At 39.4% G+C, this 18,897-nt stretch overlaps 1 long non-coding RNA gene across 3 annotated transcripts in view; it reads left to right on the top strand.

Annotated features, from left to right (window-relative positions):
- LOC109024774 (uncharacterized) overlaps positions 1 to 18,897 on the top strand; it is a 417,600-nt gene that overhangs the window by 248,546 nt on the left and 150,157 nt on the right. The window lies entirely within an intron of this gene.

Genomic DNA, 18,897 nt, shown 5'->3' with positions numbered 1-18,897 from the left:
CTGATTATGTCAATGTTTTTTTGATTTTCTGTCGAAGATCTGTCCAATGCAGAAAGTGGAGCGTTGAAATCTCCAGCTATTATTGTATTATTGGATTGATGTGTGTTTCTTGTAGGCAACAGATCATTGGGTCCTATTCTTTTTATCCATTCAGCTACTTTATGTCTTCATTAAATGTTATTATTGACAACATTTAATTTGCTCATTTTGTTGTTTATTTTATGACTGTTTTGTGATCTTCTTTTCCTTCCTTTCTGTCTTTCTTTCAGTGAAGGTGATTTTCTCTGGTGATATGATTTAATTTCTTGCTTTGTGTGTGTGTGTATTCCTTGTATTATTGTTATTATTATTATTATTATTATTATTATTATTTTTGAGATGGAGTCTTGCTCTGTCACCCAGGCTGGAGTGCAGTGGCATGATCTCGGCTCACTGCAAGCTCCGCCTCCTGGGTTCACATCATCCTCCTGCCTCAGCCTCCAGAGTAGCCGGGACTACAGGTGCCCGCCACCACGCCTGGCTAATTTTTTGTATTTTGTTTAGTAGAGACAGGGTTTCACCGTGTTAGCCAGGATGGTCGCGATCTCCTGACCTTGTGATCCGCCCGCCTCAGCCTCCCAAATTGCTGGGATTACAGGTGTGAGCTGCCATGCCCAGCCCCTTGTATTATTTTTTATTTGAGATTACCATGAGGCTTGCAAATACTATCTTATAACACATTATTTTAAGCTGACAATGTTAAGTCAGGTTATCATTGTCAGCTTAACAATGTTAAATTGCAGCTTAACATTGCAAACAATGTTAAGCTGCAACTTAACATTGCAAAAACAAATAAGAAAACTAATGAAAACTCTATAATTTTGTCCTCCCAGTTTTTACCTTTTTGTTGTTTCTATTTACATCTTATCATACTGTCTATGTCTTGAAAAGTTGTTTTTGTTTGTTTGTTTATTTTCTGAGACAGAGCCTCGCTCTGTCACCCAGGCTGGAGTGCAGTGGTGCAATCTTGGTTCACTGCAACCTCCACCTCCTGGGTTCAAATGATTCTCTTGCCTCAGCCTCCCAAGTAGCTGGGAATACAGGCATGTGCCACTACGCCTGGCTAGTTTTTTGTATTTTTAGTAGAAATGGGGTTTCACCATGTTAGCCAGGATGGTCTCGATCTCCTGACCTCGTGATCCACCCTCTTTGGCCTCCCAAAGTGCTGGGATTACAGGCATGTGCTACCACGTCCAGCCAATTTTTTTTTTATTGTTTCATCATTTAGTCTTTCTTACTTAAGAGTAGTTTACACACCATAGTTACAGTGTTATAATATTCTGTGCTTTTCTGTGAACTTACTATTACCAGTGAGTTTTGTGTCTTCAGGTGATTTCTTATTGCTCATTAAAGTTCTTTTCTTTCTGATCAAATTACTTCACTTAGCATTTCTTGTAGGACAGGTCTGATGTTGAAATCCTTCAGCTTTTGCTTGTCAGAGATAGTCTTGGGTATAAAGTATTAATTCATTGAAGGCAATTTGCATTTATCTGGTTATTAGTATGGTTGAATGTGTTCTTATGTATTTATTCAGTTTTCTTCTGCAGAGTTTCTGTCTTAGTCTGTTCAGGCTGCTATAACAAAATACCATAAACTGGGTAGCTTATAAACAACAGAAATGTATTCTCACTGTTCTGGACCCTGGGAAGTCAAAGATGAAGGTGAAAGATGCCAGATGATCTGATGTCTGGTGAGGGCCCATTTCCTGGTTTAAAGAACAGTGTCTTTCACTGTGTCCTCCTCACATGATAAAATGGGCATGACAGCTCTCTAAGGCCTCTTTATAAGAGCACTGATCTTATTTTTAAAGGCTCCACCCTCATGACCTAATTACTTCCCAAAGGTTCACCTCTTGACACTATGCATTTGTAATGACATTTCAACATATTAATTTTTTGAGAATACAAACATTTATATTATAGCATTTCACTCCTAATCTCCAAAAATTCAGGTTCTTCTCACATGCAAAATATATTTATTTTATCCCAATAGCTCCCAAAATCTTAACGTGTTCTAGCATCAACTTCAAAGCCTAACTCTGAAGTCTCATCTAAATATATCTAAATTAGATATGAATAAGACTCAAGGTGGGATTTATCCTTAGGCAATTTGTTCTTTAGCTGTGAATCTGTGAAGTGAAAGGAGTTATATGCTCCCAAAACACAATAGTGGCACAGACATAGAACATAGGAAATAGGAAAGAAATAGGAAAGAAAAAAGGGGTAACAGGTCCCAAGTAAGTCCAAAGCCTTTTGAGAATAATCTTTGACTGAAAATCTGACCTCCAGGCTCACTGGCACAGAGGTCTTGCCTCTGCAACTCTGTTAGGCAGGGGTTGTTCACCTAAGGCCACGGGCAGCCCAGTTCCCACTGTTTTGCGTGGCCCCATTACTATGGCTTTTCTGGGCCCAGTGAGTACCACTGCTCTCACAGGTTGTATGCAGTCCCAGTGGTTTTACCAGGCTGGAATTGCAAGCCAACGTTTCTACTAGTCTGAGGTTGAAGGGATGTCCTGACCCCATTGTTCCACTAGGCATTGCCCTAGTGGAGGTTCTCTGCAGTGACCTGGCCCTCAAGGAAGCCTTCTTCCTGGATCACACTTTCAAAGTTCCACATGGCTGTATCTTTTGAAATCTGGGGTGGGGGTAGCCATGCCCCCATGGCTTGGGCATTTTGCACCCCAAAAGATGCTGCCAAGGTTTACCACATGTGCCTTTTAGAGGGGAAGTCACTGCTGCCCATGCTGTGTTGGGGTCCACCGAAGCCACACCTAGGGTGGCTGAGGAGTGCTGCCCCAGAATTTGGAGAGTGGAGCCTTGAGCTGGACAGCAAGCATTAAGGTAGTGAAGGTGCCCTCAGCCTCTTTGAAATCCTTCTGTCCCCAAGACTCTTGCACTTTGGCTCTATGTTGAAAGGGGTAGCCCCAATGAATCCAAAATGACATTGAGTACCTTGTTGAAGAGTTTGACACTGTATATTTTGAAAAGTCAAATGAGTGCCTTGGTCACTATCAGTAATGTCTAGAACTCCTAGGGGATAGAGTATCTTAGTGAGGGCTTGTACTGTGATCTTATCCTACATTTTGGGTATCTGTGAGGCAAGAGATTTCTAGAGATTTTTACTCCAAAGGGGAATCTTGGTTAAGAAATTGTTGCTGTAAAAACGTGTAGATGAGGCTGATTGTTAGCTAGGATATCTAATGTTAAATGGCTGAGTAAAGTTCAGTCAGTTTTGCTGACCCTTGGTTTTCATCTTTGATCAGAAACATGCAGTTGAAGGATGAAAAGCAATTTAAACAGCCCTCCAGTGAGCACGTAATGGTGGTGTGGCCATCCCTCTTACATGAACTTCTTTTACTGCTCACTTGGTTGATACCAAGGGGCTCTCCGTGAAACTACGGGGTACAGAAAAGGGCAACCTCCCCCATCACTGTGTCATTTGGCAGGGAAATGAGGGCAAGACAGCCCCTTCCAACTCCTGCAGTGGAAGACCAGGTTTAGCTCCACTGGATAGCAAGGAGACTTCAGTGGCCATGCTGAGCTCATGGGGTGCTGTTACCATGACCCAAGGTGTAATGGGCAGCTGGGTATGGAGGGCCATAAGCTCAGGTCCTGTAACACCTCTGTTTCTAGGAGAGCTAACAATTCTAGCTAGCAGTTGTTACCCTAATGGCATATAATGTTGAGCCAAGGAAGGCAATTTCTTGCACTGGAAGCCCATGGGCAATATATAGCCATCATTGATACATCCAAGACCCCAAGAGGAACAACAGGAGGTTGCTAAAGCTGCTAGAGTGAAGGAGCCTGACTGGGGAGCACTAATGTTCTACTGCAATTTGGACAGATGCTAGGGGCTTTTGTTATAGGAGGTTTAATTCAAAGTATGCCAATTTGTGAGTGACAGCATATATGGGCTTAAGTAAAATTTCTAAATAAAGAATATGTTGTCTCCAAAACCCAAAGCCTAAAAGAACTTTCACTAGTTTTAACATCATGGTTGCTGAGAAGGTCAGTAGCTGTTTCTTGACAGTATCAGGAATGGAGCAGCCCTCAGCTTACCAAATAATTTTCAGAAATTTAACTGAAGTGGTGTGGTCCTGTACTATGTGTGAAACAATGACCAACTTCTCTCTATGAACTCCTTTGGGAGTATTTGTGTGTCCTTAATAAATGTATCAAATGGATCTCCATGGAGGAGGATGTCATGAGTATGATGTCATAACTGTGCTTCTGAGTAAAGTTGGATGCAATTAAGATCTTACCTACAAAGATTGTGTATGATCACAAGAATGTTGATGTAGCCCATAGATAGCTAGGTAAGCACCTTCTTTTGTGTCACTTAAAAAGCGAAAGCAAGCGACATCCAAGATTCTATTGAAATAAACACTAAATGGAATGTAATAGACAAATCCACAACTACAAAAGAGTCAAAGTATTTATCTGTTGCTGGTTGGATGGATTTGGTAATTTAAATAATCGTAGGTATGGGCACCTTAATTGGTATGAATAGAGCATTAGCCTTATAGCAATCCACTATGAGGTGCCATTTATTTTTTCAGGTTTAGAAGTAGGCCAGTTTGGGCTGTTAATTAGAGAAGCAGTAGGGATAACCAACTCTTCTTTAAATGTCTTGTATAATAGGTTTTAATCCTTGAAGGTCCTGTTTTACTTTATATACAGCTTGATAATTTGTTTTATCTGCAGTAAGATCCATAGGGTGCCATTTTATCAAACCAATAGTTAAGTGCCAAAGACTTAATTTAATTTCAGTTTATTGCTTGTTGGGTGACAGCAGTCATGACCACTATGAGATACTTCAGAAAAATGGACAGGGTGACTGTGGTATTTTGTGAAGTCTTAGTAAGTCATTTGTTTTCATTTATGTGACCTCAGTATATCACATTGTATCTTCTCTTCCCCTATATGAGCTATCACCAAATGGGCCCATATATTGCACAAACTATCAGTCTTTCCTCAGAACACTCTATAGAATGGGGCCAGTGCCTGGTAAGACACACACCAGCTGTCATTGGTAAGAGATTTTCCCAACTCTAGTGTCAGTCATGGCTTGTGATAGAATCGAGACACATACTACAATCTGAGGCACACAGATAGTAAATCTATTCTGGGACACACTCCCCATGCCATTTATAAAAGGAAGACTCCATTCCCACAGCACTGTCACTAGACACTAATGGTTGAAAACTTCCAACTTATGTTGGTTAAGTCTAAACAGACGCTTGGTAAGACTTGTAAATGCAGAAAAATCAGCACAACTCAAAGCACAAGCTTGCCAGCAGGTAGCAATACATTTCAAAAAGCATGTTACCCAGTAAGCAGCAGAGCCAGTTAACCTCTCATTCATACCTTGTTTTCCTTTCATGCTCGACTGTGATATTTTACTTTTTAGAAGTTTGTCTGAAAATTCTTTGAGTTGTGGAAGGAAAATGGATTCCTTTAGAGTATTAGATTTTTCTTCTTACAGGAACCTGAGGTGGTAGCTTAGGCTACTAAATTATATTATTTATTTAAAGTTTCTTTGGACCACCCATGCAGTATACATTCTTATTCCAAAGCCACTTTGAGGAAGTATTTTGGTGTTAAAAATTCTTGAGGAAGATATTTTTCCCTTCAATATCAAATCAAATCAATTTCAATATCAAAATCATGACAAGCAACTTTTCTTGTAGTATTCTTAAGGAGGGGTTAGTACATTTTAAATTCAGTTTTGTAAGGAGGTTGTAACCCTTGGTGGCCTCTTTAAGTGTATGTCTCCTATCAGACTCCTAAGCATAGGTAAACCCACAGACTTTGTATATTGTCCTCAATATCTCTTAAAAATCAAAGTAAGTTCACCTGGTTCATCAAATGACCACAAACAAAAGTCAAATAAAGTACTCAGCAACTTGTCTTGGTTTGTTTCTTTACATAAACTTTTTGGTGGATTATAGTTCATGTTTTTGTAAGTTTACCAGTGCATTTAAGCTCATTTATAATTTATGTGGAGGTTTGATTATTTCTTCAGTGAAGTAGCCAATCACTAAACTTAGTTTTCTTTTTATTTTTATATGTATTTTAATTATTATTTGAAGTTCTCATGAACATCAAGAAGATACCTTTTAGAGTGAATGAGATTTTTTTTTAAACCTGACTGTATAAATTTGGGCCTTCTTTTTGGGTAGAAACTATTCCTTAGAAAAGAAAAGATACTGTGTAATTTTATGTGTCTGAAAAAATGATTCTTACATAATGCACATATGGTAATTGGTTTTGTTATTTTTAAAAATGCAATTTAACATTTGATTTTAGACATATTTCCCTGGCTTTATTAGAAATGACAAACAACTGTTCCTTTAAAAATTAAATACTCATCACTTGCAATATTTCTTATTTATGAAACTGCTTTTGTTTGAGATGTTAAAAACAGGGAGGAGGATATAATTTTTTCTCCTTATCACAGAGTAATGTGGAAAAATGGAGATTCAATCTCATAGACTCTCATGTGAATATAAAAAGATTTCTCATGTGTAGTAGATGGTTATATTGGGGAGAAGCAAAGACTTTGGCTCCCAATACTTTTGTCATTTGTAGTGCCCTCACACAATAGTGGTAGGCTTGATCATATCACAGTTTTGGTCAATGAGACATTAGCAAAAGTGATACAAGCAGGGGTTTGTCCTATGCTTCTACTACTGGTGGTAAATCTATATGGGTCTGCAGCAACCTCAATTCTTGCCTCCTCAGAAGAAAGAATTTGACTGAGGGGCAGAAGTTAGAAGGAGAGGCCCAGGCAAGTTTTAGAGCAGGAGTGAAAGTTTATTAAGAAGCTTTAGAGCAGAAATGAAAGGAAATAAAGTACAGTTGAAAGAGGGCCAAGCAGGTGACTTAAGAGATCAAGTGCCCTGTTTGACCTTTGACTTGGGGTTTTATATGGTGGCATACTTCCAGTCTTGCATCCCTTCTCCCTTGATTCTTCCCTTCAGGTGGGCTGTCTGCATGCACACTGGCCTGCTAGCACGTGGGAGGTAAGCATGCACAGTGTGTTTAGTGGAGCTGTATGCATGCTCACTTGAGGCATTCTTCCCTTTGCAGTTGAATGTCCCTGGATGGTCATATACCCGTTAAACTCTGCTATTTTGCCTCTTAATGCACATGCTTGAGCCCACTTTCCTAATGCCTGAGATCTTATTGGGAAGCTGCTAATCACCAGTGTCAGGTTATTTCTATCTATTGGGAGACTGCCTCTCCCTAGCACCAGCAGGGACCAAATATTATTTTAGAGAGACAATTAACAACTGCCTAACAATCACCTGATGGCTGCCTGACATTCCTGATGTATGCGAGGCAGCCCTCTCCTGCCCTGTTCGTGCCTGACTAGCCACTGTAATATTCTCCCACCCAAGAGACCAAGATCACAATTATTTGAAGAAAATGCATGAACCTCAGTCTTCTGTAACTGCTTCCTGCTTCCAGCGGGGTGATGATGGTGGTTGTTCTGTGGATCTTGGCCTCTTTGCTAGATGTCAGGGCAGGAGGGTGGCTCCATGGGTTTGTGAAAGTAGTATCCAGCCAGGTCCAAGGGAGACAGGGACAAGATTTTGCCTCTGTCATGTCTCACTAATGGGCAGCCTGGGGGTCTGTAGAGGGGTTACTCTTGAATATTGAGAGGAAGTTACCCCTCACTGAGGATCATCTGGAGCTTGATGGCCTGAAGGCTAGAGGAAGCATATCATGTTATTAGATTTAGAAGAATGTCAGAACAAAATAAGGGAGTGATGACAGCACCAAAAAATTCTGAGACTGCTGACACATCCAGGTAGCTGGTATTAATAACTATAGTCATACCTGCTAAGACTTTGCTCTGTGGGGTTGCTACCAATTCCAAAATGTGCCCAGAATTAGAATATTGATCCAAATTTTTACATTACCCATCCCTCTTGTTTCTTCTGAGCTGCAGCCAGAGACTACTGGTTGATTCACAGGAATAAGCAGGGCTAGGCTAAACTGCAGACAAAAACTCCAAAACAACTGATAAGTCTAGAATCTAATAACAAGTGTGCCATACCTGTACCCTCTCCCGTCCCCTCTCTCTTTCCATCTCCCTTCCCTCTCCCCTTCCTTCCATTATTGAAACATAATTTCTCTCTCTCCAGTCCTAATTTTTATAAAAAACAAATTATAATAGGTCTGATTTATTTGCAAAATAAGCTTTAGTCTTATTAAACTTGTCCTGATTATTGTATAAAGCACAGCAAGAATAATTATTTGTCACATAGGCTCCTTTTTAATTGGCTTTGATGGAACTTCATTCCATAAAGAATCTCAGATAATACTTGAGATTCTTAAGTCTTGAGCCCAGCCATGGGTTTGTGCCATCAAACACCTGTATGAGTTGGGTAAATTCCTCTCCTCTTGAGGTCCCAAGATAATTTGGGGCTCCCAGGCCTGTCAGAAAGTGACATTCTTTACTTGCCATAGGCCAGTAACCCTGTACAGGGAATGTGTGGACAAGGTATGAGGCCAGTTTTTCCAAGGGGTTTTTATTGGCTGTATACGTCAAATTTGATTCCTTAAAGGAAAGCCCACCATTCAAGTCAAGGCCTTGGTAAAATAAACAGTTTCTCCAATGTGTCCTGTTGCAAAAGAAAACAAATTCTTATTGTACTTATGCAAATAAGTATATTGCCATAAGTTAAGAATATTCACAATTAGTTTCCAGATTCTGTGGAAATCAAGTAGAGAGAAAGCAATAGGCTCCAAATTTTGTTAATAGGAGTATACTTTATGCAATTTTTTAAAAGCTGTAAATAGAAGGATTATTTCAGTTTTCTATTAGTTCAGTCCATGCAGTTAACTCCTGTTCTGCTTAATATTCATGAACATTTTAGCTGTCCATGAGAGTCCTCAACGTTTTTCCTTTATTCTAGTGTCACAATCTCCAAAGTTTTCAGAAACGTGCATGTAAGAGCACCTGTTAAAGTCTTATAGTTGATTATAAAACCACCTTTTAAATAGGATTAAAACAAGACAACAATTGTCTGTCAATAACAAAAAGTCTTAGGGCAGCCATAGTCAAAGACACAATTGACAAAGAAATTTGTCACCTCTGTGGAACACAATGATTTAACATAACAATTATAGTGATTACTGATAATGTATATACTAAGTCACATTAGAATTACAAGAGTTTGGCACAAATTTGGAATACATGCCAATAACAAATTTATACAAATACAGACCAAAGAAAGCCAGATTTTACCTTTGCTTTAGTGTATTGTTGATGTTAAATCCAATTCTTAATAAAACTTTAAACACATATCTATTCAATCATAATGTGTTTGACTGTAAGGTAAGATTTCCATAAACCTTTTCAAACTCTTTAAAGTTTTCTGTTGAAAAAGAAGAACAATGCACTAAGAAAATCACCTTGTGCTTTTATTCCAATATTCAATTTATGAATAAACTGGATAGTACTCTTTTAATTTTAGCCAATATGTTTACATAAAGAATTTCCTTTATAGGATTAATTTTTCACAAATCTTCGACAACTTGCTCAAACCTTTAGCTTTATCCTATCTAACTTAAAATAATCCTTTAACCCTCTAAACTTTGTCAGAAATCTGCATTTCCGTGCCTTCTTATAATCTTTTTTACCAAAAGTACATTCTACTTTCCTTACAAGCCTTGCATGTAAAACTGCTTTTGCAGTAGTCTCAAGTACATGTTACACTGATAACTCTTAGCAACTTTTACTTTTGTTGAAAAACCTGGTAAATAAGTGATTCTAATTATGTACTAGGTTTAGATCCTAGGACACCAGACAGAAGAGTAGATAAGGTCTGATTCTTTCCAGCATAGCTAGGGGGCATGAATCTCTGTGTGCCCCCAGGCCTTACCTAGGTTTAAAGCAGGCAAGTTGTACATTTAAGTCATAGCATTAGTTTATGAAACATTTAGTAGGCCTAATAACCTTTAAAATTCTTTAAATTTTTCCCTTTCATGAATATTTTTAATACTTACACGGATCATTTATGGCATGCTTGGACTTTCTCACTTGTCCTAAACATCCCTGTTTTTAAACAACCAGTTATTTTACTTTAGGGCAAGAATTTACCATACAAGATCCTTTGTCAGACAAAATATCTTTTTTTATAACCTTCATTGCCAGTAATACCTTTACTTTTACAACCTTCAAAATAGACAAGTCATTTTTTTTCTATTAGAAAGTTAAGGTTTGTATTGCATATTGCTGTGTGAGTTCTGAGAAGGGGGAGAAAATGAGGAGGTTGTATTTACATACTGTAGAAATTATCCCCCGTCAAGAGACTGCTCAGTTAGATTTTTGCTAAGGTTTGTGTGTGTAAGTGTGGGCTAGTTCTAAACCCCTGAGGTAGAACCATCCAAGTTGAAATTGTTGGTTAAAGATTTAGCTAGCTTTTCCAGAAGAAATAGAGCTATTAGAGAGAAAGATGAATTTAGAGGCAGGCACCCATCTTGGAAATTGTATTTTTTGCCCCAAAGGTGTGTGAATCTTTTCTTTGGAGGAAAGAGGTGCCATTTGCCCACATTATCCAACAGGATTTCAAGGAGAGTTGCTTAGAGAAAGAGATTATCACAGAGTAGGCAGCTCTTGAACCCAAAAGGGAAGTTTATAATTTTACTTGCCACCCCCAGACTCGCCCTTGGCTTTGTCCTATTGATGATGATGTCTGATTTGGAAGCAAGCCAGAGCAGAGAGCCTTTCAGCTCAAGGCCATCAGGGGTTGGGATTCTGTCCCAGGGGCCCTTTGGCCCTCAGGACTGTTCTATGCCAGTGGCCAAATTTGTGGTAGAGAAGGCAAGCCATTTGAGGCCTTGTCCCATTTGTCCCATTGGGGCAGTTTTCCTTCCAGTGGCCTGGATTCCCACATCAATGGCAGTTCCTTAAAGGAGTTTCCTTAGGGCAACCTGGAGGGGGCTTGAGAGCTAGTAAAACAGCCAACAGTTAAATCTGCCTCTTGTCTCTGCCTTTCTCCTTTTTCTCCCAGTTCATTTTTAGGCCAAACTGTATTACAAAGGAAAACTAGTTTTTTGTTTTAAGGTTTGGGGGAATCAAACTATTTCCAGTTTTGGGGGATGCACCCGAGGTGTGTCCTGTGGTATGGAGACGTGATTACCCATCTGTGAAGACAGAGCAGAGAAGTAAAAAGAATTAAAAAGAAAAAAGGCATCCCCTTTTGCTCTCCTTTCATTCTGAATGGGCCACCCCCCCATTCATCATTAGGGTTTTGGAATAAATCCGTCTTTCCAAGTACCGTTAACCCTGGTCCCATCTCATCACAATTACCCACTTGAGAACAGAGGAGATACTGGAGTGAACAGTGGCCCCCCAGTTCATCCTTACGGTTCTAGAATGAAGTGGTCTTACCATGTACCCCTAACCTTGTCTTCATCTCTGCTCTAATTGTAATCTGTTAGCCTGGGATCAACCTTCCTCTCTGTCCTATGGGTCTGTTGTGCCCGCAGCCTTGGGCTATAGTGGCTCTCACTCAGAACATTTTAGCAACAAAATAATTATATCTTAGATTCCCATTTCCCATGTTCTTTTTTTTTTTTTTTTTTTTTTTTACATGGAGTCTCTCTCTGTCTCCCAGGAGGAATGCGGTGACAGTGATCTCGGCTTACTGCAGCCTCTGCCTCCCAGTTCAAGCAATTCTCCTGCCTCAGCCTCCCAAGAAGCTGGGACTACAGGCATGTGCCACCAAGCCCAGCTAATTTTTTGTATTTTTAGTAGAGACAGGGTTTCACCATGTTAGCCAGGATGGTCTTGATCTCCTAACCTCGTGATCCACCTGCCTCAGCCTCCCAAAGTGCTGGGATTACAGGCATGAGCCACCGCACCCGGCCTCCCATGTTCTTTAAGTTGATGAGAAACCTGTATTTTTAGCTAACTGCTACAAGGGGGTTGGATTTCCCTCCCTTTGAATATGACCTTGAAGATCTTGAGGCCTGTTGAGAAAGGTGTAGAAGTGGTTAGAGAAATGGAGGCTACAGGAGGAAGTGGGAGGAAGCTAGAGGAATACTCCTGTAATGCCTTCATGTGCTTGCAAAAATAGCAGCTCTTGGATTCGAGAGGGAAACATGTATTTGCCCTCTTGACATAAAGTAATAACCTCCAGGGGACTTAGGCCTTGGGGTAAGAACTCTCAAATGGCAAAGGAAGAATTTTCCCTCCTCCAAAAGGGGGTGCTAATTCAAAAAAAGCAAGTAGGTGGCATCCTTAAAGAACCACAGAGTGAGGCCTTGTGCAGGTGAGACAAACTGCTTCAAAAACCACCAAAAAACTTAGCCCTGGAGTGTAACAGGAACAAAAAGCATGTCGTAAGTTATAAGAAGCTGGCAGAGCCAGGGCTCCAATTAGTGTCTGTCTCAGCAATGTGCCAACAGACAAGGTAAGGGTTTGAGGTCATCCAAGCTAATAAGGTAAAAACAAGTTTAAATCTCAGGAGATATCTGCAAGGAAGCCTGTGTCTTTGCTGCTGCACAAATGCAACAAGAGCCACAGGAACACAAATAACAGGGAAGGTGTGTTAAAGGAGTTACGTGGTAAGCAAAGTGAAAGCAAAGAGGCAGACTTGGCCCCAAGGTGGATGGTCCAGTTGGTACACTAGGTCATTTCAGAATATACACAGAGAAAACAGGAGAATGGGTGCTATGGGTTTTTTTCTTATTATTTTTATTGAAAAGAGCTGATTTTATTTGAAAAAACGTAGAAAACCTCAGCAATCTCACAGTTTTAGTTTTTAGCCCTACCACTCTAACGAGCCTCTTGCCCAGGAGGGCCATTAGTGTCTCAGATCTACTCAGTACAGACCCAAGGTCCTTCCCACCCCTGCAAGCCACCTTTCACTGTTAGCTGAGAGATCAGCCAAGGGGGAAAGAGCAACTTGTGGCCAAGAGGAATCATTCTGGGGGTTTGTTAGTAAGCAGGAGTGTGAAAGAGGAGAAGAAAACCATGTACAGTGGTTGACTGCCTCTTGCCAAAGGTGAGCCGTAGAGGTGTCTTACCGCTTAGGGGCACCAAAGTATGTTACTAGTGGAAAATTCTTACAGATCTGCACCAACCTCAATTCTTGCCTCCTCAGAAGAATTTGACTGAGGGGCATAAGGTAGAAGAAAAGACCAAGGCAAGTTTTAGAGCAGGAGTGAAAGTTTATTAAAAAGTTTTAGAGCAGAAATGAAAGGAAGTACACTTGAAAGAGGTCCAAGCAGACCACTTGTGAGATCAAGTGCCCTGTTTGACCTTTGACTTGCGGTTTTATATGTTGGCATTCTTCCAGGGTCTTGCATCCCTTCTCCCCTGATTCTTCCCTTCAGATGGGTTGTCCCCATGCACATTGGCCTGCTAGCATATGGGAGGTGAACACGCACTGTGTATTTACTGGAGTCATATGCATTCCCACTTGAGGTGTTCTTCTCTCAGCAGTCGAATGTCCCTGGGTGGTCATATAACAGTTAAACTCTGCCATTTTGCCTCTTAATGCACATGCTTGAGCTCACTTGCCCAATGCCTGAGATTGTATCAGGAAGCTACTGATCACCAGTTTCAGATTATTTCTTTTGGGAGACCCTCTCCCTGGCACCACTATAACCAATTATTATTTTAGAGAGACAGTTAACAACCACCTGACAATTGCCTTACGGCTGCTTGACATTCCTGTTGTGTGCAGGGGAAGCCCTCTCCTGCCCTGCTCATGCCTGACTAGCTACTTATGGTAATACTTCTACAATAAGGTTTACCCTCTCAGAATGCTTTCTTTCAGAATTTAGGAGCTATGCTATAAGTTAGTCCTAACTCTCCTGCTGGAGAGAGGGGCCACATGGCAAGGCCCCGGAGGATGCAATATCATGTTTAAAGCCAGCAACAATGAGGATAACTGAGGCCCTCAGCCATCAGTCAATGCCAAGTCCCAGTAGATGAGAGTAAACCCACTTTTGCAAAAATTATCAATGAGAAAATTATGACAGTGAAAGAAATCTGAGCTAAACCAGCCCCCATCTTGCTTTTTCCTTAATTATTCATGGGCTATTGGGTTGAGCTAACTTTGGAAGATATTCAGGCTATAGTTCAAATGGTAATGGGCCTTGCCCAAAACTCAACCACTTTTGTAAAGCTAACGAAAGGCCATTAGGCTATGGGGAGGAGAGAGGAGCCTGAGTTCTGCTAAGGCACAGGCACAAGTGACAGTCAGCCATTATTCCAGAGGTTATAAGATATGCAACTCCTCCAATTACTTCTGTAAATAATATCACTATTGTAAAACCTAAGATTGGCCTTTTGAAATATCTTTTAAGGTTTTTTTATGTCTGATACCCATGGCTCCACCTGGACCTGCCAAGCTAGCTCCTGTGGCCCCACCCAGAAATGATTCAGCATGCAGGAGGATAGTTTTGACTCCCTATGATTTCATCTCTGCCCCAACCAATCATTAGCAAGCCTAGCCACCCCACCCCTTTCCCCAAACTGCTTTTGAAAAACCCCTAACCTACAAACATTGGACAAGAGTGATTTCAGAACTAGCTCCATCTCCCATGTGGCATGGCTGGCCTCGTGTCTATTAAACTGTTAATTTACTGCAATGCCATGGTCTATCTTTAAGCAACAGGCAGGAAGAACCTCTCAGGCTGTTATAAGAGAAGCCTTCTTGAACCTTCCAGCTCAGCCTATCCAGCTGAATTCAGGCCGAGAGTGCCCCCAGTGGACACCATATGGGGCACAAGAAAAGCCCAATCAACCTGCAGAATCAAAAGAAACAATAAATCCTTGTATTTTTAAGCCATTAAGTTTTGAATACTTTGTTATAAGTAACATGTAAAAAGCACCATGCAAGATGTTCTATTCAGACCTGATATTAGAAAATTTTGCTTTCTCATATAAAAGGAGTATTACCTTAAAAGCTAAAATATGCATTCCCTTCCTTCTATAATATCTTCTTCATTTCCAATTAACTTGGAAATCTGTATTAAACTGAAAATTTGATGTTGCCAGTGTTGTTATATTTTATTTTTCTCACCTGTAATATTTATATGATTTAGAAAAGAAACTCCATCTACATTCTAAAACAAAGAACAAGTGACTCAGTGGCATAGAATACAGATGCATGACCAGGTCAAAGTGTTGGAGTAATAATATCCTCCTTTTCCTACACAATTTTTCCTTTTCTACACAATTTTTCTCAACTGTTTTGTTTTACTACTTCTGTGACTAGCAGGTTCAACCGTGTGTATTTAACTGTCAGGAAATTTTGTTTAAAATTTTGTTAATTTTTTTTCTTAGACATGCAATAACCCAAACAATGACTAGATCTGGATGAAATTATACTTCTCATATATATGGTCCTGTATGAGCCAGGGTTCTCTAGAGAAACAGAACTAATAGGATAGAGGTACATATAAAGAGGAGTTTATTAAGGACTATTGACTTACACGATCAAAAGGTGAAGTCCCACAATAGGCCGTCTGCAAGCTGAGGAGCAAGGAAGCCAGTCTGAGTCCCAAAACCTCAAAAGTAGGAAAGGCAACAGTGCAGCCTTCAGTCTGTGGTTGAAGGTCCAGGAGTCCAAAAGCTGAAGAACTTAGAGTTTGATGTTTGAGGGCATGTAACATCCAGCACAGGAGAAAGATGTAGGCTGGAAAACCAAGCCAGTCTAGTCTTTGCATATTCCCCTGCCTACTTTTATCCTAGCTGTGCTTGCAGCTGATTAGATGGTGCCCACCCAGATTGTGAATGGGTCTGCCTCTCCAAGTCCATTGACTCAAATGTTAATCTCCTTTGGCAACACCCTCACACACACACACCCAAGAGCAATACTTTGAATCCTTCAATCCAGTCAGGTTGATACACAATATTAACATTTACAGCACCTATTTCCTTGGGTAATATAGTACTTCATTGATTCTAGGACTCATTCTTGCTTTTATATTTTAATATCTCTTAAATTTAGATTCTTGAAATTATAAGAAGGCAGTGATATATTAATTAACTCATTTATTGGTAATACACAAAATTATTATGCATTTTTAAATATTTCATATCTTAAATATAATGAAATTTAACATAACATATATTCCATGTTTGATAGGTTCTATCATGTTGAATGCCTTGTCTACTAAGTCATGATGCTGTGAACCATTCTGCCCTAAAGGCTTCTGTGATAATCAGTGGAACTGGCTCTGTGAATAAGCCATCCTAAGCATTTAAATACTGGTGCTAATGAAACAGCCTCATTGTCTGGGGTGCCACCCAAAGTTCGTTGTCTCATGGCTGAGGAAATCAGTGATGTGGACACACAAAGGGTGAGGTTGGAGAAATTTAATAAGTGAAAGAGAAAAAGCTCTGTGCTGCAAAGAGGGGTCCTGAAAAAGTGTTGCCATTTCACAGTTGAATACTGAGGCTTTTGTAAGTAACCAGTGAGGGCGGGGCATCTTATTTTCCATCCATGGAAAATAAGACACGGATGAAGCTGAAAACTATCATTCTCAGAAAACTATCACAAAGACACAAAACCAAACACCATGTGTTCTCACTCATAGGTGGGAAATGAACAATGAGAACACTTGGACACAGGGCAGGGAACATCACACACTGGGGCCTGTCGGGGGGTGGGGGACTGGGGGAGGGATAGCATTAGGAGAAATACCTAATGTAAATGACGAGTTGATGAGTGCAGCAAACCAACATAGCACATGTATACCTACGTATCAAACATGCATGTTGTGCACACATACCCTAGAACTTGAAGTATAATAAAATAAATAAATAAATAAATAATCTTAATAAAATTTGAAAGAATGGTACAATGAAAACCCATATACATTTGTTCTAGACTTACTACATATGCCTTTTGTGTGTGTGTATGCTTTATTTTGTGAAACCACTTGAAAGTAAGTTGTAGACATCATGACCCTTCATCTCAAAGATTTCAACATGCATCTCCTACACGATCATAGACAATCATCACTTCTAAAAAACAAAAGAACTATAATTCTATACTATCTAATATACTATCCATATTCAAATCTATATAAGTGTACCAAAAATGACATTCACACACACACATATATATCTCACCCACACTCACACACACATATATATACCTACACACACACACACGCATTTCCAATTCAGAATTCAATAAACTTGTATGGGCTTTTTGTGGGTATGAATTTTCAGTTTCTTTAAATATAGAAGATTATCTTACCTGTTTAAAAAAATGAAGTAAAAATTTAAGGCCTTTTTCATGCCATCCCCCTTTCACCAAGATATCTTATTTGTGATGAAATCATCTGGCAGAAATCAAATAATTCTATTATTAATTTGATCTATGTTAAGTGAAGTGTTCTATAAATGTTTGCTTTAACTGCTAAGAACTGACACTAAAGGATTTATATTCTATACTGATGAATAATATCAGACTGTGTCTCATGCCCCTTAATGAAATTTTGACCTTATTTCACTCTTGAAAAATCTCTGCTCTCGAAAGCTGTAATTCTGCTGAATTATTTCTCAAATACTTAAGGAGTCATACTGTGTAATATTGGCCATACTTCACAGTGTGCAACATTATGTTGCATGTACATTTTACTATTGAGTAGTTTTATTTTGTAGTCTTGCTAGTGCCATCATATAATTAAATTGTGAACTCATGGAGTATAAAGGTCAGATGCTTTGTACAAAAGTAAATGCTATGTGTATTTAGGGTTCTACTCATTGCACATTGAGATCAACACAAGGAAAGAATAAATCATGTAAGTTACAATGGAAATTTCTTGTCTTTGAAATAGGTTTTGTCGTATCTCACTATTGTAAAGAAATCTACAAAAAATTTTCAAAATATGCCTCTATTTTCTTGGGATACTCATGGAAGAAAAATATAAAATATACATTTTAGATATTTTCAGCCTAACCACAAATAAGACTGATGAGTTTCACTGGTGGCTGCATTTTTTCTTCTTAACAATTTCCCCTGTTAATCTACCTTGTTTTATTTTCTTGTGGTTGCTTTCACAGTAGAAATATACTATGGTTTTCTTTCTGATAACCAGAAATTTAGAAAATTGTAGCTGATCGATTTTTTGTATTTCAGTTTTTAAAATGGACAAAATGTTTTCAAAGTATTTATTTTGAAATGTGTTTTCCTTCTTTCTTTCTTTTTTTTTTTTTTGAAATGGAGTCTCGCTCTGTCACCCAGGCTGGAGTTCAGTGGTGCAATCTCGGCTCACTGCAACCTCCGCCTCCTGGGTTCAAGTGATTCTCCTGCCTCAGCCTCCCAAGTAGCTGGGACTACAGGCACACACCACCACACCGGGCTAATTTTTTGGATTTTTAATAGAGATGGTGTTTCACCATGTTAGCTAGGATGGCCTCAATCTTCTGACTTCGTGATCCGCCTGCCTCGGCCTCCCAAAGTGCTGGGATTACAGGCGTGAACCACCACATCAGGCCTGAAATGTGTTTCTTTAAAGTTCAAGAGAATATGTTTGCATATACTAACTATATTTATTCCATCTCACGCTAGTAGTACATGGAGATTCCAGAGAATCCAAGGCTTATCCAGTCTTGGAAATTATTATTATTAGATGAGCCACCAAAATATTAACATAAATGGTTCTTAGTAAAACAAATTCCAGTTGTTTCTTGAGAACATTCTTAAACTTAAATGGGCCAGGTGCTGATATGATAAAATAACATAATTTTATCAGTTACTTTTCAGCAATTTAGGAGATCATTTGAAAGTTGTTTATTCATTTATCTATAAGATGAAAATTATTTTAGGTTAGATAAATATCTTAAAGTTCCAATCCTTCACTTGATGTTTGT

This window comes from Gorilla gorilla, chromosome 1 (assembly GCF_029281585.2).
Source record: "Gorilla gorilla gorilla isolate KB3781 chromosome 1, NHGRI_mGorGor1-v2.1_pri, whole genome shotgun sequence".
NCBI lineage: Eukaryota > Metazoa > Chordata > Mammalia > Primates > Hominidae > Gorilla > Gorilla gorilla.
Note: the sequence above shows the minus strand (reverse complement) of the source record. Positions and strands in the feature narration are given on the sequence as shown.